This window comes from Anser cygnoides, chromosome 12 (assembly GCF_040182565.1).
Source record: "Anser cygnoides isolate HZ-2024a breed goose chromosome 12, Taihu_goose_T2T_genome, whole genome shotgun sequence".
Classification (NCBI taxonomy): Eukaryota; Metazoa; Chordata; class Aves; order Anseriformes; family Anatidae; genus Anser; species Anser cygnoides.
The window spans coordinates 16,270,790-16,294,825 of record NC_089884.1 but is presented as its reverse complement, the minus strand read 5'-3'; the positions used below and the strand labels follow the sequence as shown (position 1 = coordinate 16,294,825).

Genomic DNA, 24,036 nt, shown 5'->3' with positions numbered 1-24,036 from the left:
AGGTTGATTCACATTTGAAAAAGTAAAATGTAAATCTCTGGAATGAAAAGTAAACATATATGATTGTACTCAAATACCAAATCTTTGAAGACTTTTTTTTAACATATCCAGTGTTCCTTTTTTTTTTTTTAAAAAAAAAAAAAAAAGATGATCCTGGTAGTGCTATATGGTATAAATTGTATTTCCTGCTTTGACAGACCATTTAGCAATGTAGCAATGTATTTATATGGCAGTTGGCCTTAATAACCTTTATTGACTTTGGTGGGTAAGAGCCAAGACTGGGATTATTAAAATGTATCAGTTTCATTGCAGTATAAAATCACAACATATATAATTATGTTACGTAGGCTAGGCTCCATTTAATCCTACCTATTTATGCAGGAATTTGGCAAGATGATGAAAACTGTAGTTCTAAAACGTAGAGAAAAGTGAGTGATTTAGTGTATTTAGCAGCATAACCGTTTGCCTACTCTAAAGGATTTACTTAAAGGAACGAAACATAGATCTTAAAAACCTGATTTTTAATGGTATAAGTGAAACACGAAAGTGATTGTTAAACCTTTTGTTTCACTTTTTCGAATCCTATATTATAACTAATGATACTGATACGCAGCATACCTTTTAATTTCCAAATGCAATCTATAAACATTAGCGTGTACTTTCTGTGTAGTTACAATGAACAAAGTGGCATTCGAGCAAACTGATGTCTCTGCACAACTGTTTCATCTTGATTTGTAAGTTAAAAAAAGAAAAAAAACATTAACTCATCATATTATTTTTATGGTTATTCTCAATGGTACATTTTTATCAGTTTATACAACTGAATTGAAATCAGAGAGCAAAGATATTTCCACGTAAAATTATTTTTCTTTCCTTTTTGAGGTCTATTTCATTATTTGGTTCTATTGCTGCGTATGAAGTATGCCATAGTTTCTGCTGTAAGCCACTATTGTCAGGGGCTTAGAGCCTGACAGTTAGAATTGAGTCTGGGCTGAAACTTGAGCTATGAAATCTCAGCCCAGGGCCATAATATATTTCTTTTTTCTTTCTTTCCTTTTTTCTTTTTTCTTTTTTTTTTTTTTTCCAAATTAAACAAGCGTTTAAATATGTGTTTAAATCGGGGTATTTTGGTTCCAGAATAACCACCATAAGCTGTAAGACAAAATATGCTTTTAAAAGGAATCTTGCTAGCTTTTTGTAGACTTTGGCACTTCAAACAGCTCACTAATACTGTGCGGGTGGAGGGCATGAAAAGGTTTGGGGTTCATAAACAGGCTGGGTGGTTGGTAGCGTTTTCAGAAAATGCAACTTATCTCATATTTGTATTAGTGTCATCTTGGCAGCCAAAATTCAAGAAATTCTGAGGTATAATTTCAATTTCTTTTTTTAGCTTTCTCCCCGTGCTTTCGGATATTGCAGTGTCACACTCGTTTCTTGGAGGGCCGTGCGGTGATGGGTGATCGTATTTGCCTAATGAGCTGTGAAATGTCGGCACAACATGGCAGCTCAAAGACCTAAATTTTAGCCATATCTCTTGTCTTTTGGGGCTCTTCTTATCTGTTTAGGCCAGACCCTTTAAATAAATGTGGTTTTGGCAGGTTATATTTTATGTACACCAGGAGTCAGATATTCCTGGAAATGTATCTTTTATCTCAACAACAAGAGGAAAACCCTGATCCTGGGGAGTTTTTTTAAAAATATTTTTTGACACTGATTTCATTGACCCCAATATTTTTAGCCATCAGAAATGGGAGAAAGGATACAGCGTTGCGTACAGTAGAATCACTGACAATCTTTCTTTTTTTTAAAAAAAAAAAAAAAAGTTGTATTGCACATCTTTCAGAAAAAAAAATATTTACAGTTCTGAGGGAATTCAGACTTAAGCTTCCAAAACAAAGTGTGTGCTGAAAGCACAAAGGACTGTGTTTATGATTCTCTTTGAAGTGTTTTTGCAACAGGATAAGGAAAATTTTAGAAACTGTCTGATAGTGTTCAGGGTAAATACTTAAACCCCTTTAGAGAATTTCACACACAGATACTGTGCAGCAGAAAAAAGGATACTTATGTTTCCTAAAGCTGCTACAGCCTACAGCTTTGTACTTAAAGACAGAGGTGTTGAATAGAATTCTACTGAGGATACATCCAGTGACAATATCTACAGGAACATCAGAGCAAACCAGTGGATAGCACTTTCTATTTTTAACCCTTCTGTGAGCTGCTTGAGATCTAAGCTGAGTTGATATGAAGCACTATAACATTTCTATTATAAACTGGAATTGCTAAGAGGGCAGCCTTCCAGCTCGCATGGCGTCCTGTGAAAATGACTCTGAAAACATTTCAGGGTGTAACGCCAAGTGGCATAAGCCAGGGAAAGTTTAAGGCAGGCTACCTCGATTTGTGTGCTACGGGGAGGCGAGGTGGGTTTCTGACAGCACAAGCGGGAGGGCCGTGGGTGGCTGGCACAGCTGTGAGGCTGGTTGGAGGGTGCCGTGCTGGCTGGTTGGTGCCGGAGGTGGGCACATCTCCCCGCTGTGTCCCCGTCTAGGTGTGTTCACACCTGGGTTGGGAGTCTGTGTTCTCGTGTACACTGCTGTTCTTTGGTGAGACTGTTTTGAATGACTAAATTCTATTGTCTTGTGCTAAACCCTTCCTGTAATAAAGCTTCTTTCTATCTTCACTATGTTTGTGTACAATCAGATCTATATGATTGTACATCATGTTGTACATGCAAATATGTGTAGATATGATGAGCTCTGTGTTAGCATTTAAAAACATAAGTGCGTGCAACACAATCAGCAGAAATCAAAGCCATGCATATAGGTTATGTCCCAGTTTTGTGTCTGAGCTGTATAAAAGGATCTGTCTGAGCTGAACGCAGTGACAAGCAGGGTTCTGCATCACGTAGGAGTGGTCTCCGACTGGATAGCTCACCAGAGCTGGTCCAAAGAACACGTGTCTGTACATGCTTGTGCACATAAACACATGCACAGGTGTGCGGTTTCTAATCGGTAATGATCTAACTCCTTCATGTAACTTCTGGATCATCTAAATTTTCATTTAGAGCAAAGTGGTTTATAGGGGATAGCACCAGGGGCAATAGCTTGCAGTTCTCAGCAGCAGGAACAGCAGAGAAAGAGTTCAGAGCGTAAGAGTACACTTGGAAGTGCTGCAAGTCACCCGGCATGTGTTGCGGAGAGAAAAGCTAAGATCATAGATCCTGCTGCATCCCTGTGAATACGTGTCAGTGCTGGAAGGATTTTTTTAGAACCTGATGCTGCCCTTTTATTGGTAGTGGGAACTGTGATGATTTAAGCGAAAGTGAACTCAGTATGATGGGGCCAAGTAGATTATATAAAAAACTGTGCTGTTTTCACCATTTTTCCTCAGAACCTTGGATGAACATATACTGGAATAACAAAGGATCTTTTTGTCAACAGTTTGTTTATTTATTTATAAGGCTTATTATGTGCTGTGGAAATGAATTAGCAGTAGTATTGTATTCTGCTATTGTTTTGCTTGTCCAGCTATTCATTGCAAAGCATTTTATGGTTTTTGAAAGTCATTTCCTAGTACAAAACCTCAGTAAAAGACAATGTTTGCACATGGAGAATAATATTTTTTGGAAATTCAGAATATTCTTCTGTATTTTTGAGATGCCTGTGTATCTGTAAGTCATATAAAATTAATTATCAACTATATTTAAAAATGATTTCTAGTTCTCACTGAGGCCATCATAGAAGTGATCAGATGCAGATTTGTACGTTTTGTGTCTATAAGTTCTATATGTTTTTGAACATACCACATAGGTAGAAAAAAAGGTTTGGGTTAGTGTTGAAACTGTAAATTACATTGGTTTGGCAGGAATAATTTTTAATGTGATCCTTATAAACTAGGGAAAATTATGTCTAATGAAAGTGAAAGCAAATGGCAGTATGACCAAAATGTCACCATCTATGTTACTGTTTTTGAGTACAGTGAGCATTTCAAAACATGGTTTTATTGCTGTCATATTTAGTGACTGTGTCCATTTTATAAAATGGAATACAGCTGTTTTACTTTTCAAATGGCTTTTGTGTGCAAAGGAGGTAGTATTTTCCAAGAAGTTGCCATTGCTGCGCTGATAACTTTTCTTTCTTATCTCATCATCAGTGCCTCTAATTCCTAACGAGATCATGGGTAAAAAGTGGTTTTGCAATGTAGTTTTTAAGTTACATCATTTTTGATCAAAATTACAGCTCTTATTTTATATATAAAGAAATAAACTTGGCTTCGATATAGGCCATGGAAAGCATTATTTTCTGTTGGATTAGGTGCTAATTCTTTCACTGACCTGTTTAACTTGTGCAAGTAACTTAAGTATGGTTTTCAAAATCAGCGTGGAGATCAAAATGTTGAGGTCTTACTTTGGTTTTAGGTGGCAGGGATTTTCTGATCTTAAGCTCCTCCTCAGTAAAAGGAGGTTGTGATTTTTTCATTGTAACTGAAAGAGTTGCTGTGTCCCAGGGAGAGAATGTTTTGCAGTTGGAGGAACCGGACAAATTTCTGCCTTCCCGCTGCCATGACTGGAGATTGTCTAACTAGGGCCGCATCTAAGGTATTTTGTTTTTATTTTCAGATGGACAAGTTCTGTCCATGGAAGTATGATCGCTGGAGCTTACTTTGTTCTGGCTTACCCCGATTGCCTCCAGTTCTATCTCTCAGCAGTTTTGGGGTAGATCCTTTTTGCACTTTTCATTTCTTACTACACGTAGAATCATAGAACGGCTTGGGAGGGACCTTAGAGACCATCTGGTTCCAACCCCCTGCCATGGGCAGGGATGCCACCCACTTCACCAGGTTGCCCAGGGCCTTGTCCAACCTGGTCTTGAACACCTTCAGGGACAGCACATCATTCTGCTCAATAATCCTGAAGCTGTACACATAATATAATGTTTATTATTCAGCAGCTGGAAAATAATTACTGGCTTTTGTCAAATGGCCCTAGTCACCATCAGGTTTTGGAAGATCTCCTTGGTCTGCTAGCAAATCTGAACTCTATATAATTCTTACAGCTCTGCTCAAGATGAACCTGTCTGAATGTTTACCATGCTGTATTTTGGAAAGTGCACTAACCATGTCTGGAAACAGTGCATCAGTTCATATTGTCTAGCTGCCTAGGCATTGATGTGTAATAAACTGTTTATATATATGTGTATATATATGTATGTATATGTACTCTACTAATTAAGTTTTAGTTCAGTCTCCAAGCTTTTTGCTACATGTTAATGGATTAAAGCCTCAAAAGGATTTGTTAGCTAGCTAGAAGACCAGTTGTTTGACAAGGATGTGGTAGGAGTTGGTGTGGAACTGGAAGGTGTTTTCCTGTAATTCAGACCTATGGCAGAGTAAACTTACTCATTGTCCTCCTCGACTACTTGTTCTCATATTCCATCCAATTTCCTGCTTCCATTTCATGAAATATGAGTTCCTGTGCTGAAATTATTTGCAACCTCAGAATTCACTACTCTTCTCAAAACTGATGGTTGGTTATATTTCTGGTGGAGGATTTGGATAGAAATTAAGATTAGCCTGTACAAACCAATTTATGCTGATGCTGTCTAGTGCCAAAGTATACAGAGGTCGTACTTCCCATAATTCCTTAATGTGCACCAGAAGCTGAAAATCTTTCAGCAGCTAAGCTTTATATTTCTATTTTCTCTTCTGTTTTGGGAAAGATGAGAGTACTGTGGTACTACATGTAGAATGGGTAATGCATCTATTTCCAGGGAAGAAGGGATGAAGTGACATGAAATTCTGTGTTGCATTTATGTCGATGCTCAACACGAAGGCCAATAGAGGTCTTGGCTCTGTTCGTCTCAAATGTTACGATGGTTTTGGAAGGAATAAAAAAATTAAAAGCCTTCTCATGTAGGTGGTGTCTTTGATAGTGGAACCTTAAGGCTGACTGACTGTCTCTCAGTGACATTATGCAATGACAGTTTTATATTCAAGGTTTTATGGACCATTATTTCATTACTGATCTTCTTAGCTTTCATGGAAGGCATATTTGATATGCATGTTCATAAAACATGCATGTGGTCATGGTCAGTTCCAATAGTGGTCATTTCACTGAGGAATTGTGAGTTTACAGTGCCAGAACTTAGGAAGCTTGGGGGCGGGGATGATGGCCAAGACAACAGACACATCAGTCTTGAAAACTCATAAGATTGACAAAAATATTGAAGAAAACACTACTGTTAAAAAAACACTATACAGGACTGACTTCTCAATTCTTTTCTTTGCTTTTCATCTTCTAGATTTTCTTGTTGAATGTAAAATGCTGTAATTGAATCACAGCATTAGCTGGCTTTTTCCAGCCAAACAGCCGATTTAGGCTCTTTACTGCTAGTTTCAAAAGTAATAGAGAGAGAGAGCATGTGAAGACAAAAATTGAGCACATAGATGTATAATCCCGAAGGAATAAACTGACTTGTACTAGACAAGCTGAAAGCTGATTAAAATATTTCTCATCCTTTGGGTATGCAACAGCTTTTGATGATGGAGAGTGTATTAATATTCAGCTTCGTTGCTTGTCGACACTTCAGACAGGTCCCAGGAAAGTCTCTGAAATGGACCAGGTTTTCTCACCCTGTCAGAAATCTTTCTGAGACACAGAGCAGCACCCTTATACCAGCAATAGCCAAGATAAGCATAATGCTAGTTAGCTATGTCTTTATTTTAGAAATTGCTTTTAGACATTTTGAAAGGGTTGAAAATTTTAAAGAATTCTTTTCATGATATAAACTCATTTAGATACAATAAAGGAGAAAGATTAATCTTAATTGTTTAAAAACAAGGCTGCTATAATCTATTCAATTTTAAATCCATTTGTCAGAGTTCTTTGTAAACATACAAAAATCTCAGTACTAATATAGGAGACTGAGGACTTCGGAGAGTGTTCCTGCTGCCATTATTTTTCAAGAGCCAGATCTGAGGTTTTGGGTAATGTTCTCTTACTTCCTTCATTCCCTTGTAATGCAATACCTACCTTCCAGACAAGAATGGGATGTAAACAGCTGCTTTATCTGCTGATACTTCTCCTATTCTTTTGTTGGCATGCTGACATATGGGGTATTTGTCTTTTTTTTTTTCCCCTTCCACAGTGACTAAATACATACAGTATCTCTAGAAAACATGTCATACGCTCTGTGAGGTGCCTTTGAGGATGGCTCCAGGGCTAAATACTTCCTGTAATGGGTGAAAGAGCATGGCTTAATCAGCTTAGTTAACTTAATTAAGCTGTGCTTTTACTTAAGGAGCAGCCCTTAAGTATATTTCAGTTGGAAACTGTTTCATAGTTGTGAAATGATGCAAGGCTGGAGAAATCTGGTGGGGTTTTATAGTGGGTTTGAAAAAGGTGAAACTTACTAGTTGTTCTGTAATGTCAAGAAGTGAATCTAAGGAGCATGTCTTTTCTACTGAAGATTTAAAGGAGAAATTGTAATGCAGTTTAGTCTGGAAAGGCCTCTCATACTGAAAAAGTTTACTCCCCCATATCCAATTAACATTTGTATACATGAAAAGAGCTGTCCATGTTCATCCCAACTCACTTCGCCTGCTTGCAGATGTGTCACCAGATGCTGTGACCCTGCCTTCTTCACTGATCTTTGGAAGAAGGTGCCTGGTGTGGTGTGATTGTGAGGATATGGATCTTCTCTCCTGTGGTCTTTGGGTCGCAGCAGAAAATGGGATTACAAGTTAGTGATTTGAGCTGAGTTGTTCTTGCTGTTCTTCATGAGGCACTCCATGTTAAAGAAAAGGTCCGATTTTCCTCCTGGGGAAAAGCTGGAGAGGAAGCCACCTGCCTTGGGGGTTAGGGAAGGTGGTGGCAGTCCTATTGACAGGAATATAGCACTAAAGGCAATGTAAGTGAGGACTACTGGGACAGCAATATTGAAGGACTGTAGTAGTTGGAAGACTTGAAGCTGGAGGCATAGGCAGAATGGACTTCTAGGTACAGTGGGAATAGAAAATGGGCTTGTCAGGAAAAGCTTTAGAGATGGCACAAAAGTTTAAAAAAGGGGAGGCAGTGGCTCTCAGGCAAAACAGAGTGGTGTGGTTTGGGAGAAAATGGGGTAGGGGAAGTCTTGTAATAGGGGAAGTGCTTATGGAGCTGAACAGGGAGCCTGAACAATTCCAAATATTGAGGGACTTTGAAAAGATTGGAGAATCCATAAACACATGGAGATGCACACACACAGAAGGAAGGAGGTTTATTTGTTTAAGAACTGTGCTGTTCTCCACAATTCTTGAAGTTGCAGAACCTTACTGAACTGATACAACATGTTAGTTTCTCATCTTAGTACCTCCCACTGCTTGTGTATAATTCTCTGGTAGACTTCAGTGTTTCTTGATTATATGGGGTGTTATAATTTCCTGATGACTGGTTATGTTATTTATAATGCAGAGGGTGTTAATCCTTTGGTGATTAACACTCTATTTGAATTACCAGAGGTCAAAGGTACATTCTTTTATTTGGGCTTTTTGCAAGGTTTCTGCCTTTGATAGTTTTTCTCCTAAAGGTTTTGTGTTTTCTATTTTTATCTGAAAGCTCCTTTGAGATAATTCAAGGTGGCGGGGAACAGTGGAGCATCCTTCTTCCTTTGGGGCCCAAGTCTGTTCAAGCTGAAGTCATTAGAAGGTAAACTTGCTTTGCAATGAATAGGTCCTCCAAGAGTCTCATTCTTCTCCATTTTGGAGAGCTGATTTATTACATAAAAGGCTTTATTTAATACACACACACACATATATGTTGATACACACACAAGTCTGTGTGTGTGTATATGTATGTATATATACATGTGTGGATATACATGTGCTTATACATATACACACATTCCTTATTATGTATAAATATATATGGCTGATGTTTCAGGTGGTTTGGAGATACTGTATAAGTTTTTGTCCAACTGTCAGCTGACCTCCCAGTTACTGTGTTTTCAGAATTGAAAAGCTAATTTAGGGGCCTTGAACTCTTCAAAGCTTGCGGCTGGGCGGAAGTTGCCCTTATCCAAATATTTCTAGCCTTGCTCCAAAAGCTCTGGTCTTTTTTGTGTTTTGCTGAGCTGTGCTGCTTCCAGGGCTGAAGCTGGTAAGTAGGAAGCAGTGAGGGCTTTTTGTTGGTTTTGTTTGCACACAGTCCTGGGCTTGTGTAAACATGAAAGCAGCTCCAAGATAACTCACTTTTTTACAGGGGTTTTGAATTGTTGTTTCCAACTTCAAAGACTTTCCAGTGATGTACAGCAATTATCAGGGTTGACCAAAGTATGCAGTGATGCTGGCTTGACTCATTATTATGAATATGTCCATAGCACATTCCTCCACTGCGGATGCTGTTGTAGATGTTCCACCTGGAGGTTTCTTCGTGCTGAGGGAGTTACATCTAATGCCAATCTGGAAGAGTATGAGGATTTAGGAAGACCTTCAAAAGTTCCTTCATTGGTACTTTTCTACTCTAAAACCCTTCTGGTAGTGCCTGGATCTGCTAGAAGTCAGTCACAGGAACGTTGTGTTGATAACTGCTAACTCTGAAACAATTAGGACTTTAATATAGTATATAAAAGCAGGCAGTCCAAGAGCAAGGAGGGAAACGATGATGTTAGGAAGCCAAGAATGAAAGGAGAGCGGATCACCTGTTGGGGTCCATATTTCAAGCTGCAGACTTCAGTATGTTTGCTGCTCAAATGATGCTAATCTTGAAAATGGTAAGGGGATCTGATAGGCTGCCTCTGCATTTTCCAGTAGAGGTATAACTGATCTTGACTTGGTGTTTTAAGAAAACTCAGCATCAGACTAGGCTGATCAAGTGTTAACAATGTATATTTTGCAGAGCTGGAACCTAGGTTCACTCATGTCTAAAAGTTCTGTTTTAACTCAGTTGCCAGCTATAGCCTTAATGCCCGAACTGCTGGATGAAGTCATTCAGTCTGTCAGAAAGGTGAAACAGATTATAACAGTCTGTTTAATCTATGTACCAAAACTGTAATTGTTCAATATTGCTCTACAACAAAAAGGATGGCTATTAGGCACGTGGAAGCGCAGATGCAAGATGCTCCTGTCCAGCCATTCATTTGATGATTTTGTTTTACTGTTGGTGTTAACTTTCTCTCAGCTTTTCTCTCTGGTGTTTTGCTCAGAGCTTTGTGAGGTGCTAAGATTAGTGCTGTTTTGCTTTTGTCAAAATGTTTCATGTTTGCTGTGACAGATAGGTGAAAATGTAGTATTTGTTCTGCTCCAGAATGCAAAGAATCCGGCTCAGACACTGAGGACAATTAGTCCTATGTTGTGGGATAAAAAGCAGACATGCTGAAATTTTAGGGGGACTTTCTTCCTGTACATGCTCCAGGGGGAACTTTGCGTATAGCACTGTGGCTTCCTACATGACTTTTCTGTTTAAGATTATTTAAGTGCTGTCTGCCATTCAATTGCTGGCCTGTGGTTGGCTTTATTTCTCTTGTACAAATACAAAGCACTACGCTGGCCTCATTCCTTTTTTTCTTTTTTCTTTTTCCCATTTGCTCCTTTAGCGTTTCACTCGCATTTCAGTAGTTTCATTTTAGCTTAGAAATGTTTTTTTCTACTTCTGCAGAGAGAGTAGTCTGGTACTACTAAATGTTTGGAAAGATAAGGACTTGAAGGAGGGTTCAGTGAGAGGCAGAAGTCAAGTCTGAAGTGGTTTTGTGAGCTGAGCAAGAGAGAAAAAGAGGAAATAAGTAGCAGGAAAGAGAGAGGAACAGGGAAGGAAAACAACTGTGTGACGAAAGACAGTATAACAAGGTCAAAGAAGAGTAAAAAGTACAGAGAAATGAGAATAAAGATCATGGAACTGTAAAGAATCGTGGAAGTGCAAGGGATAACACGAAAGAGAAGACTAATAAATTAGAACCTGACAGTACACTTTTTAAACTTTATTTGTAGTCAGCATAATGAAGTTTATGTGAAAGTGTCTCATCTTTCAAAGTTATTCTTCCTTCTCTCTGCTCCTTGAAGTTAGAAGAGCTACAGTAAGTGATAGAACAGGAAGGAGAATACTTACTTTCCTGGATCAAAGGATTCTCAAATTGCAGATCTAATTTTAGTCTGTATTCATGGGAATCTTGAACAAAAGACCATGGTTGGTATTTTGTCTGAATAAGAAGGTATTAATAAGAATATCTGAATTTTTGTCTATTAAACTTTACCTTGTTGACTGTAGCATTTGATAGTCTTGCTCTGGAAAAATGACATGTAAACTAAAATAACAAGCAGCACAGGTAGTGCTGTGTGAATGTATTTTTTTCTCTTTATATGTCAAAAATGGTTTTGTCTGCTGACACACTTATGAATCACCTTTCTTGAAAAAAGTTGTTCTGTTGTGACCTTACTATAGCATAAAGTTCAGCCTGAGAGTCTATGGATAGAACATTTACAATAGTGTGTCTGTGTGAAATTTTAAGTGATGAGCTGCCTGATTAAAGCCAGAAATGTTTTTGTAAAACTTGTTACTAGTTTGATGTAAATCCATTTTTTATTACTCCAAAAGGGGAGAGAAGGAATTAGCAGGTAGCAAGAAAAGACAGGGAACATACAGCTGAAGGTGCAACTTAAACTTGTATAAATATCAGCACTTTAAATGTGAATAATAAGATCCAGCTTGGTAACTATCAGGAAGGATGGAATAAGTTGTTTTCTGACTTGTCTGGTACAACTATAGAAACTTATTTAGCAGCTTTATATTGATGATTATACTATGTGTAAATACATATTATATTGTAATTTTGAAGGTCCTGTTTCAAAGTCTGCTGAAATCTACTTGACTCCTTCTTGCATGTCACAAACAACTATTTCTTTATATGGGTTGAACCATAATTATTTGCAGAAGTGCTGTAATCTCTTTTCAAAACAACTGTTTCAAAAGCTGGCATAGCTTTTGAAAAAAGCTGTGCTTTTGTTTCAAAAGCTTCAGCAAATAACAGGACTCTCCTCACTAGGGCTATGAATCTGTTACTGTGAATCTGTGATGCTCTTCTGCTGACTCCTTCCATAAGCAAAATTCATACAATTAAATTAGTTACTACCCAGTCAAAGCATGCTACTTGAAATAAGTGTAAACATGTACATCAGAAATACCAAGTATCTCTATCCTGTATTAATTTTACCATTTTATATCCTTTGTCTTATACTTGCAATAAGTCAATATGCCTATATGAGCCATGTCAACGTTTGCTATTTCAAGAATTACTTGCATTTTTTCAAATATATTTTAATCAAAAAACATTTTACTGTGTATTTGCACAGTACAACTTCTGAATAGAAGACACCACTTGGGTCAGAAGATAGTAGGTAGGTATGGTGTTTGAACTGGTTCTCCAGTTTCTGGTTTCCTGAGGATATATGTGATTGCTCCAATATAAATGTTTAAGATCACAATGACAGCTGTGGAAATTAAACATAGCCAGCAAAATCTATTTTCTGTCTGGTCAAGTAAAGGAAAGGATGGATGAAAAAAATTCCCTGGGCAAATGAATTCTTATGAACAGTGGTGAATCTTTTCCTTCTGCTATATTAATGTCATTGTATTCTCCAAAAAGTAAGTCCAGCTTGGGTTTCTTTATATGTTATTCATGTGAAAGTTTATCATTTAATGGTGAAAAACTTGAAATATGATTCCTAGGCCATATTGTAGAACACAGTGCAAACTTTAAATACAGAGAAAAAGTGCCCTTTAGGATGGTTTCCAGAGCAGTTGCAATGACCTGAGAATGGAAGAGGCTTCATAATTCTATGAATATCTGGAAGGAGGAGGATTTCTGTTTTCCTCAAAATCTTGTTTCTTGTAACTTATTATGAATAGGGTTCTGTTTCCTGAGGCTGCAGCAATATTAAGCTTTACCTTATCTTATTTTAAAACACCTCAAAATGTTGAGTCTTATACAGAGATTCTGTTTTTAAATACAAATCTTGATACCTGCTTCAGAGGTTATGTTAATGCAGAAAATGCTGAATTTTCTCATACAGACTATATAGGAGTTCTGCACTGACAGAGAATAAGCAGAGAGGCTCCCCTGCTGGAAGGTAAATCTTTGAGACACGTTTATTGCATTATTTCTTTTTTCCCATCCTGAGGTACTTTCCTGGCTTCTGTACTCCCGGGAGGATTCATTTTCCCTTCTAGCTTCTCCTCAGTGTCTACCTGCATCTTCGCCAAGCGTGCTCACTCCTGACAAGTGGTTCAAGCCCACCGTCTGCACACTTGAGAGGAGCCCAGATGCCTCTGCCTCTTCGTGTGGTTCATTCCGTTCAGGCTTGGAGCACTTGAGCATGCTGTTGTCAGTGAGCTTACCCTGCTCCTCTACGGCCCAACTCTTTCTTGTTTCCACGGCAACTTCTTAAGTAACTCCATCTAACAGAGTATTTTCCCTAGCAATTTGCTGTTAGAAGTAATTTGATAGTCTTCTTGTGAACTATAGCAGTCACTGCCTGTTTCTGTTTGAGCCAAAGACTCAAAACGAGCTATGGAGTACTTCGTTGTCGCATTTACTGTGTTTGTGGTGGTTTTTTTTTTGCCAACATAGGGGAATTCATGTAGGTTGTAGCTCAGAAATGAGTCTATGGGTTGTTATTTGTATATTCTAAAAAAGACATTTTATTCTGACTGTTAGGTTATGGAGACTTTTTTTTTTTGTGGAAAAAGCTCTCTTTAAAAGAAAAAAAAAAGTTTATTGCAAAGTAAATGGTTAAAACTGAGCTGCAGTTACTTGAAAGAGACAAATATACATTCATTATTTCCTGACTATGTTGTTTTTATGGGCAAGCAAAGGAAGCAATGGCTGGGTGTCATTAAGGAGTAGCTAGTGGAAAGTGGTGAAATGAGCAATGAGACTTGTAAAGTGTCATGAAAACTGAAACACCAGGGTACAAAGTACCGCTTATCCTCACAGATATGGATACCATATGGCAACATTAAGGGAAATGGGGAGTAGGAGACAAGAATCCTATTATTTCTCACACTTTCATTTGCTTGCTATTTGCTCTGGGCAAATGACTTAAGAAGTTGTGCATGAACCTTCCTCTGTTACGGTATTTATTGACAAGACACCTGTCTTCCCGGTCAGGCTCCTTGAAGTTTCTTTGGTGTCATTCCAGCTTTGGCACTTCTGATTATAATTTTTATTGTACTTGTTCTAGAATCATTATTTTTGTAACTGTTCCGAGGTTGAAATCTATATTCGTTTTCACATGCTATAACCCTGTGTTCTCGTACAGCATTTCACTTTTTTCCTTATTTTCCTCAGAAAAGGCAACCTGCTATGATGGTGTTACTGCTATCCCTAAAATCTCTTTTTGGCCTTCTCTTTTTTTCCTTACTTTGTCTTTCTCTGGACCTCTTTCCATGACTCTCATACATGACTTTGTAATCGGATGGATTGATTGAGGGTACTTTAATGCAATATATTGAAAGCTTCTGGAAGGACAGCTATGTGCTCTGTGCATCTTTGGAAGGATGCGTAGGAGAGAGCAGCCTTTATCAGCTCTGTAGGGACTGCTTCAGCTGTGAAAAGATTTTTGTCACCTTCTCAGCTGTTTCTTTCTTCCCACTTCTAAATTACACACCAATCTACTTGCCGGAATTTTCTTAACTTGTAACTATTTTGTATTAATTTCATATTTCTCTGAAAAAAAAAAAAAAGTCTTCCTTAAAATTTGCTAAGCTTAAGTCTACCAATGTTCAATACATTCATCTTAGTTTTAATAGTTGTTTAAAATATAATTCTAGCATCTCTCTGTTTTGGTCTTCTAAGAGTTCAGCGTTTGCCAAAGTACACTCAAATTTCCTCTTCTGATGACATCCTCCAAAGTTAATGGTTTGTTTTTGTGACCAAAACAGAATGTTGTACAACATGCAAAACTGGAGAGAGCACACCTCGCTGGTCTCTTTAACCATTACGTAACATCAAAACTCTCAGCTGAGGGGCCCGTTTCTGTATTTGGTTTTGCACTTATCTAAGGTGGTGCAAATAAGCAGCTCTTTGATGGAGTCAAGTAAGATAACATGATCATAAGGGAAGGTCCTTTTGTCATTGCAATGGTTGCTATATCAAGAGAGAACAAGAAGCTTCACTGAAAAGGGTGAATGGGGAGGGCAAGAAAATTGCACAGAATTTAGCAGAAGATGTTATAAAGGGAGCTCTTGAAGCGTAAGGTTTATTCTTAGTGTGTTGTTATTCTGAAAATTAACACTTCATATGTTATATCAAGCTATATAGTGGGCATATAGTGGTGATATCACACGTAAGCTCACACATGAAGCTATATAGCCTTCTCTTAATTTTAGCATCACAAAGAAGTGCAATTCATTGGTTCTCTATTGTAGAGTTTAGTGCAAATACTTGACATTTCCAGTGATCTAGGAAAGCTGGCACTTTAAGAGGCATTTCATAGTTGCAAGGATCACTGTTGCACCAGTGTAATGTTTTTGCAGTGCTTTGCTCAGTAGAGCACTAGCCTATTTGTGGGGAAAAATGTCCAAAGGACATCCTAACTTCTGTTTTCGAAAGAAGTGCTCAATACGACATACAAAGCATTAGGGGATAGAATCAACCCAATACATTCTCAATTTCAGATACAGGGAAAAATCTGAAATATGAAGCTATTCCCACCAGAAATGTTGTAAATCTTACAAAATATATAAGCTTTCCTCTTCGACATACATCAAAGGCATAAAGCTTGGGAGATTAAAATATGTTTTTAATCTTGGTTTGATGAGCAAAACTTTCAACATAATATTTATTATGAGAGGCTCTACTTGTTGCCTCTTCCCTTTGTTCTGTTTATATATGACTTCCTTTCTTCCAAAGAAGTAGGAAGTATCGCTTTCACAAAGCCAAAGGATATTGCAATGGTTTGTTCATTTAAACTGAATCATAGGCCCACGTGGCAGACACAAACTTTTCTTTTATTGTCCTGGGTCCCAGAGGAAGAGCAATGCTTTCTGATGGCTTCCCATGAATGCCTTTCATTTGTGGAGGAGTTTCAGTGGCTTATGCTGACTATGCAAAGATCAAACAGGCAGGAAAACTGTGGTTTTGAGAAACTTAGCCAAGATCTTTGTTATTTTCTCAGAAGTTTTTCTTCTCTAACCCTATTTTTTAAGGACAATATTAGGACAATTGGTTGTAGTGACTGGTGGAAAACAGCTTGTTGCATCATTTTCTGTTTAACATTTAAGTATTTTCTTACTTATTAGAAAATTCGTAGGCATATATAATGAAAATACTAACCATAATTGCAGTCTTTCTTTATTGCATTTGGAATCAATGGTATCCAAAATTAAGTTTAAAAAACGTTGTGGCTTCTTGGTCCTGCAATCTGATCTATATCGGGACACTGTGCCTGCAGTTTTTTTTGCTGAAATCACGAAGGTTTTGCCTGGGCACAAAGGTCTGTCAAACAGATTTGATTACAGGATTTGACCTATTGAAATCTCTTTTGTTTCAAGAACAGTTTCTTTTTTTCTTAACAGTTTTTTTTTTTTTAGCTTTCTTCATAAAGATTTCCATTTTGCTTAGCTGTTAGCAAACATAAGTATTGGAAAGAGATGTGCAGACCACAACATCTTTTTAACTGCAATGATGGCGTGTTTTGCTAGCAATACACAATTTTCATTGTGTTGCTCGTACAAAACCTCATGTTTTTCATACAAATTTAGGTTTTGCTGAAGAATTATTTCAATAAAACCAGAATGCCTTAAGTTTCTCAAGTAAAATACGTAGCATCTTTAGAGGTCAGATGTAGCTGAAACTTGAACAGCTGTACAACATGCATCCTAGATTGTTTTTAATTGTCTTCCCTTTCTCTAACAGCAGTAATTCTTGTTTATATTGTCAAGAACCTTTCCACTGAGCACAAGCGCACCATACTTTAAGGTCGCATGCTTAACCCCACTGCAGGGTTACAATGTAAATGGGCCCCCTTTGTTTTCATTAATGTGTGATGGGTGGATGCAAGGCAAGGCTGTTCACAAGGCTTAAATAACTTATTGTAAAAGTGTCTTAAAGAAAGCATATTTCGTCTCCATACCACAGTTGTTTAGCATTACTCGTGTTCATCCAACCAACAGCCAGTTTGGCAATGGATTTTGAGTGTAATTTTGTTCTTTTGACCTGTGATATTTTTATTTTTTTAACTGAGCCAATGAATTCACCTCAAATAACAAAACAAAGGTTTTCCTCTTTCCTAACATCCTAGAAGTAGTAAACAAAGCTTACACTGTTTTTCTTTTACACGACAATTTACCAGTTGCTATTTATGTGTTGCTGTAGAGGTTTTAAGATTGACTATGTAAAAAATGTCAAAATAAGTTAGTATGTCTAGTGTTTTTAATCAGTTGAAAAATGAATTAAGTATATCCAAAATGTTTTGGGGAGATTTCAGTCTGTTTGGTGCTTTTCTATCTGTAGTCACAGGTATGGAGGAAAGATACAGTTGAAATTTTCTGGGTTATTTTGGCTTTGATTATCTAGAATTTGCCATGAATCCCAAGATGTTAGGACATTTCAAAACAAATTCTAATTATAATCTGTGGCTGGCATATGCAGTTGGTTTAGTAGGCCAAAAAAGTTGCAGTCATGCCTTTTTTTTTTTTTTTTTTTTTTTTTTTTTTTAAGATATCTCAGTTCTAGGTTGTTTCCTTTTTATTCGTTTATAATTTTGGACCATGAATTTAATTTGATTCATATCTACTTTTAAGATGTGTAGACTTATACTAGCACATGAAGAATACATACGTATGAGTGTGATCCTCCCAGTGTGAGAAATCTGAAGGTTGTATGCAATGGTTTCTATGTATTGAATATGTAAGCACTGAAGGAACAAGGCAAGGGGGAACTACTCTTTCTAGAAGATGAAGCAATGACAAATCCTTATCAAACAGCACTGTTCTGAATGCTGCAAATTGTAGCTTACTTGGAATAGTACTTTGTGGGCTCTCAGATTGTGTTACCCAGACAGAAAATTATTTTTTGCTTACCATCTTGCTGTTGAGACAAAAGAGATGTTTTTCTGAGATGAAAACTCTTCAGTATGAGATTAAGTTCACAGAATTTGGTTGCTGTATTTTAAAACACATAAGCCATGAAATTTGATTAGATATATATATCAAAAATTGCATGATAACAACTTAAATAAAAATGTAAAAGGGGTGGAGGGTGATGGTAGTAAAATCTGAAGTCTAAATATTGAAGAAAGCCCCATTTTTGATCCAATTAAATCTTTTTGCTTCTAAAAAAGAAAAATACTTCTATGTACCATATGAATAGGTTGGATTATTGTTCACGTAGTCTGTATCTCTTATTTGTGGACTCCAAATACTGTGAAATGTGATTTGCCCTGTGCTGTTGTGCTAAAGCAGAATGTGAAGTGGATAGACAATAATATTAAATGGAGACTTATAGCTGTGGTATAACTAGTCCCGATGCATCTTTAAGGTAGAAGTTGTGGTATGTGAAGAACACAGGTCAAACCTTCTTCCACATACTGTTAACTTCCATTTCTGTAGCAACGCAGGTCAAAGCTTTCTTTTTTAGCTTAATGGAGAACATCTCCATTGTGCCATGTCCTCACTACATGTTTGTTAAAGATGCTTGGCCCATATATGTTGTTACATCCTTGACATTGCTGTAACTTCTACTGGTGGATTAAGCGATCCTTCCCAAAGGGTGCAGAGGTGATTAGTCAGCCACCTTTGACCTCTCTCTTAAGCTGGACTTTGCAGCTGAACTTGAGAACCCCTCTCTTATTTCATGCACTAATAGAAGCAAACACGAGTGAATGGTAACACCAGAACTGCAAATGCAACAGTGCACTGTACTGAATGTGTTGTTGTAGAGTATAGCAGAGTAACTGTGCCTTCTTTTTTCCAAATTGTACTGTCGTAGTTTGTGAGCACATCATGCAAATGTCATATTTGCTGAATTACCAAAGTCTTCAGCAAATGACTTTTTATTCAAAATGTAATTGATATGCATATGTTCGCAGAGATCTGTTGATTGCACTGTTTGTTTTCTTTGTTAGGCATATGAATCTTAGGGTAAAGTTTTTTTTTCCTGATTGAATGATATGTCACTAATGAAAATTATCTGAATAATAATTTTTACTGTGTAGTGAAGTTACCAAATAGTTGGCCATTCAAGCTTTAAAATATTTCTCTAGTATTCATCTATAAATAGTCTAATGTTCATGAAAAATGAACATGACAAAATCACAACATTTAGAACCTGAGTAGACTATAACTTAAAATATTTCCTGAAAAAGATTTTTTGTTGTTTTTTTTTTTTAATGCACTAGTAGGTGACAAAGGAAATCTGAAAATTTTCTGAACTGATTTATTTTTCCCCTGAGCTACTTGTTCTTTCTATGTGTGTACTTTTAATTGTTGGGTTAATTAGTTGATAATCTTCCTTTTTAAGGATGAAAAAATGAACCTTTTATTTTCTTTCTCCTGAGGAGATAAATTAATTACTGAGAGCTTGATTGCTCCCTTCCAAAGAGCGAGAGAGAGCAAAAATCCTTCCCCAAAATCACAATGAAATGAAAACAGACCCATATGAGAGGGAGACCAGGAAATATTAATGGAAGACAAGCAGTATTTTGATAGAGTGGGCTATTAGCTTGTTGGTACTTGTCACATCCATATAACTGTGACATTAGATCGTTCCGATGAAAGGGAAACGTGCAAAATACCCGTATAAAGTCCAGGAAGTACAGCGCATAGCACTCTTTTTTTTTACTGAAACATAAATTTATCAAAATAACATAATCAATAATTGGCTATAGTTTGCATTAACCAGTTTTTAAAATGCAGGTTTTACAGATATATCACACTCAGAGGAACACTAAGTAGTGAGAAAGTTTCTAAATTCCTGGCCTGGTGGTGGTGGATGAGAGCTGTGGCAAGCGGCCTGTCCTCAGGAGGAGCAGAGGCCTGCGAGCACCACATGCGAGTGCTCCAGCTTGGCAGCGCCAGCCGCTGCGGTCGAGTCTGACAAAATGGAGACTGCACGTGTGCCGTCTGTGAGAAGAGTATACCAAGGTACGCATACAGAATCAGGCAGAGCTCACTTTGAATCACAGAGTGGTTGAGGTTGTAAGGGAGCTTCTGGAGATCATCAAGTCCAAAGTCCCTGCTCAAGTGGGGCCTCCTAGAGCACAGTGCCCAGGTTTGTGTCCAGATGGATTTTGAGCATCTCCAGGGAAGGAGACCCCACAGCCTCTCTGGGCAACCTGTTCCAGTGCTCTGTCACCCTCACTGTAAAGAACATTTTCCTCATGTTCAGACAGAACATCCTGTGCAGCAGTTTGTACCTGTTGCCTCTCGGCCTGTCGCCGGGCTCTGCTAAGAGTCTGGCCCCACTGTCTGGACACCCTCCCTTCAGAAACGTACACACATCAATCAGATCCCCCCGAGCCTTCTCTTCTCCAGGCCGAACAGGCCCGGCCTCAGCTTTCTCTTACATGAGAGATGCTCCAGTTCCTTAATCATTTCTGCAGCCCTTCACTGGACTCGCTCCAGGAGCTCCATGTCCCTCTTGTACTCAGGAGCCCAGAACTGGACACAATACTCCAGGTAAGGCCTTAGCGGGCCTGAGTAGAGGGGGAAGATCACTTCCCTCAGCCTGCTGGCAACACTCTTCCTAATCCACCTCAGGACACCATTGGCCTTCTTGGCCATAAGGGCTGGCTTACGGTTGTCCACCAGGACCTGCAGGTCCTTCTTCACAGAGCTGCTTTTCAGTAGATCAGCCCCCCACCTGTACTGGTGCTTGGGGTTATTGCTCCCCAGGTGCAGGGCCCTGCGCTTGCCTTTGCTGAATTTCAAGAGGTTTCTCTCTGCCGAGCTCTCCAGCCTGTCGAGATCCTACTGAATGGCAGCATAGCTCTCCTGGGCATCAGCCACTCCTCCCGTTTTGTATCATCAGCAAATTTGCTGAGGAGGCATTTCTATTCCTTCATCCAAGTCATAAGTTAAACAACACTGGACCCAGTATTGACCTGTGAGGGACACTGCTAGCTACAGGTCTCCAGCTAGACCCTGTGCCAGTGATCACAACCATCTGAAACCTGTTTTTCAGATAGTTCTCAATCCGCCTCACTGTCTGCGCATCCAGCCCATAGTTCCTGAGCTTGCGTGTGAGAAAATCATGAGAGACATGCTGAACTCAGGATGAAGTGTGTAAGACTTTGTTCCTACATGTGCTCTGAGTGCAGGAGAAGTAAGTAATTGCCTGCCCTCCCAGAAGGAATCTGTATTTATTGTAAGTATTGTAAGTATTATATCTGAGGTTGTAACTATACATATTTTGCGTGACTGATGAGAATTAACTCGATAAACTTTTTCTGTTTGTGTTCCTTTGTTGGTTCCTTTTTTTTTTTAGTTTGTTAGTGTGTTGTATGTATGTATGTATGTGTTAGTATGCTTAGACTGCACATCCTCAGCGCTGGGCCATCACCATTTGTAGGGCTATATATTAAGTACCCAGCTATATATTAAATGCGTAGCATATTCTTTTATGTAAAACAATGGAATGAGAGGAGGATGGGGGACTAAAATCAGATTACCTACTTTTCAGTTAAGGAACAAAAATCACAATTTGCGTAGTAGCAGATTACCAAAAGCTATTGTCATGATCAATGTCTAGCAATGAGTGGTGTCATCCTGCTTGCTGCTTGACAATGTCATATTCCCCATGCATTAAATGAATAAGCATAAGATATCAGGTTCTGTTTGTTTTCATCTGTGGTCTTCCCAGGGGCTTGTTCTAAATTCTTTTTCTCTCCCTTTTGCCATGACAGCTTGTATGTACTACTGCCCTTACATGAATATGAATTTTAAATCTACATAAAGGTGTGTCATGGTGCTACTGGGGGTAATGAAACTGTTACTTGAGCCAAATGTGACAAAACTTCATTTCTGAAACAACTTGGTGAGAGTCCCATTATCACAGGGATATTCATAGACCCAGTGCCTTTAGTACTGTGAGGATGATAAAGGCATTGAAACCCATATGTCACTGGAAGATATGATTCAGCTGTATGTGGTTATCTTGCATATGTACTAAATTGCTATTCTGCTATGGCACGTCTTAGACAAAGCATGCCCACAGGCACTTCTGGACATAAGTGGCTTGCTATTTCATTTGATTGTAGCTAGCAGCTTCTTCATTCTGCAGTGTTTAACCCATTCTGTAACTTGAATCTTCGTGTTTTAAATTATTTCAGTAAAACTAATGACACCAAGAGTATGTCCCAAATATCTGCACAATTTTTTACAAGGCATTGTGCTAGAAAGTGTAGTGGCTAGGGTGGTGGTGGCTTGATGGCAACAGGTGGTGGCTTTAGTGATGAGAGAAAAATGTTGGTATTCAAGGCTTTTCCATACTAAAAAGCTACTAAGGTAGGCTGTTCAAGGAAATCAATAGTACGGCAGATTACACTTCTAGTGTAAACACTGAAAGATAGTCACAAACAGAAATGCAATCATGAATTCAGAATCTAGGCTCACTGTGTGCCCATCTGAGGAATGGAGAATATGAGGAATCATAGTTTGGGGAAGTTTAAAAATATTTTCTCATGTGACCAATAGTATTAAGCTTAGCGATTCCAGTTTGTGTTTTGAGTGCTGCAAAGGCTCTAGTTTGGAGATTTTGGTACAAGTCTGTAAATATTTTAAAGGAAGCTTCTACATAGCTTACCATACAAAGTCTTCAGTATAAATTAGATGAGTCAAAGCAAAGCCTTGCTTACATATAGAATTATTTGATTGGAATCAGTAAAATTATATAAGTATTTAATTCAAAATAGTATTCATTTCAATCAATTCAGCCATTTACTGTACAATTCTTCTGTGCTTGTTTAGAACTGTGTGCAATCAATGATGAAGGTTGTGTCAGCTTGCTGAGCAAAGTAGTGCAGGTTGTACTCCCTGTGATTCAGTATTGCCAAAGGTAAGCTGTCCAGAGCGCACATTAGTGAAGTGAGTCTTGTATTGCATTTTAGCTGATTTCAGCGATAGTAAATAATCACTGAAGCATATACTGCTGAGCACTCCTTCAGATCTTAAGTGTTCGGCATAACTACTGTTTGCATGTGACCAAAATGGGAAAAAGGGAGGTGTATACAAAGGAGTGAATTATAACAAAGAGCACTTTCTGCTTCAGTTCTTGTTCAGAAAACATATGTTCAGCCATGCAGGCAACAGTTGGGGTAAAGACACACTGTAGGTTTGGAAACAAAAGGCACGTTCTTTTCTTGAATTCACAATGTTTTCAAACATATTCACTTGTTGGGGACTAGCCTGTCAGCTGTATCTTCTTGCAAGCGTGATTTCTTTTTCCTGACTTCTTTCAAAAGCTTTTTCCCCCACAATGTTTTACACTTCATATAATCCACTATGCATGGTAGGCCTGCTTCTGTCTTTGTGCTATTGATCATTCAGAGGTGGAGGGGCCGTGCTCTGGGAGAATGTGGCTAAAGGGTAACCTTTCACTCACCCATACATCTGAAGGTGCTAAGCCACTCTTATTCCAAACATTGTGAGTGGGTCAGTTGCTGAACTGGTTAGTGCAGCAAAAAGATTTTGAAAGTGTTGGTCTTTATACTTTTTTTCAGATTTTTCATTGTAACCACATTGAATTATCCAGCAAAAAAATTAGTTGGTTTTTTTTTTTTTCCCTCTGCTGGAAATTTGTTCAGTTTTGGCATGCCAGAATAATGTAAAACTACTTGGTCATAGTTCTGTCTCAATTCTGTTTTCCTAAATATATGGTTCAAGACCCCAGTATAGATAGAATTATATAGGCATAAAGGTAATTTCCTTTCTCATGTAGGAATAAGCTCTGCCTATTTTACTTTATGACCTTTAAATTCATACAGCTAGAGAATGTATTGCTTTAGCTCTGCAGAGTTAGTTAAATGGTACAACTTTTTAGTGTAGGCGAGACCTAAAGTTTTTATAGAAATGTT

The 24,036-nt window shown here is 38.1% G+C and overlaps 1 protein-coding gene across 8 annotated transcripts in view; it reads left to right on the top strand.

Annotated features, from left to right (window-relative positions):
- Window positions 1-24,036, top strand: part of FTO (FTO alpha-ketoglutarate dependent dioxygenase) — a 243,600-nt gene that overhangs the window by 77,699 nt on the left and 141,865 nt on the right. The gene's annotated exons all lie outside the window — the stretch shown is intronic.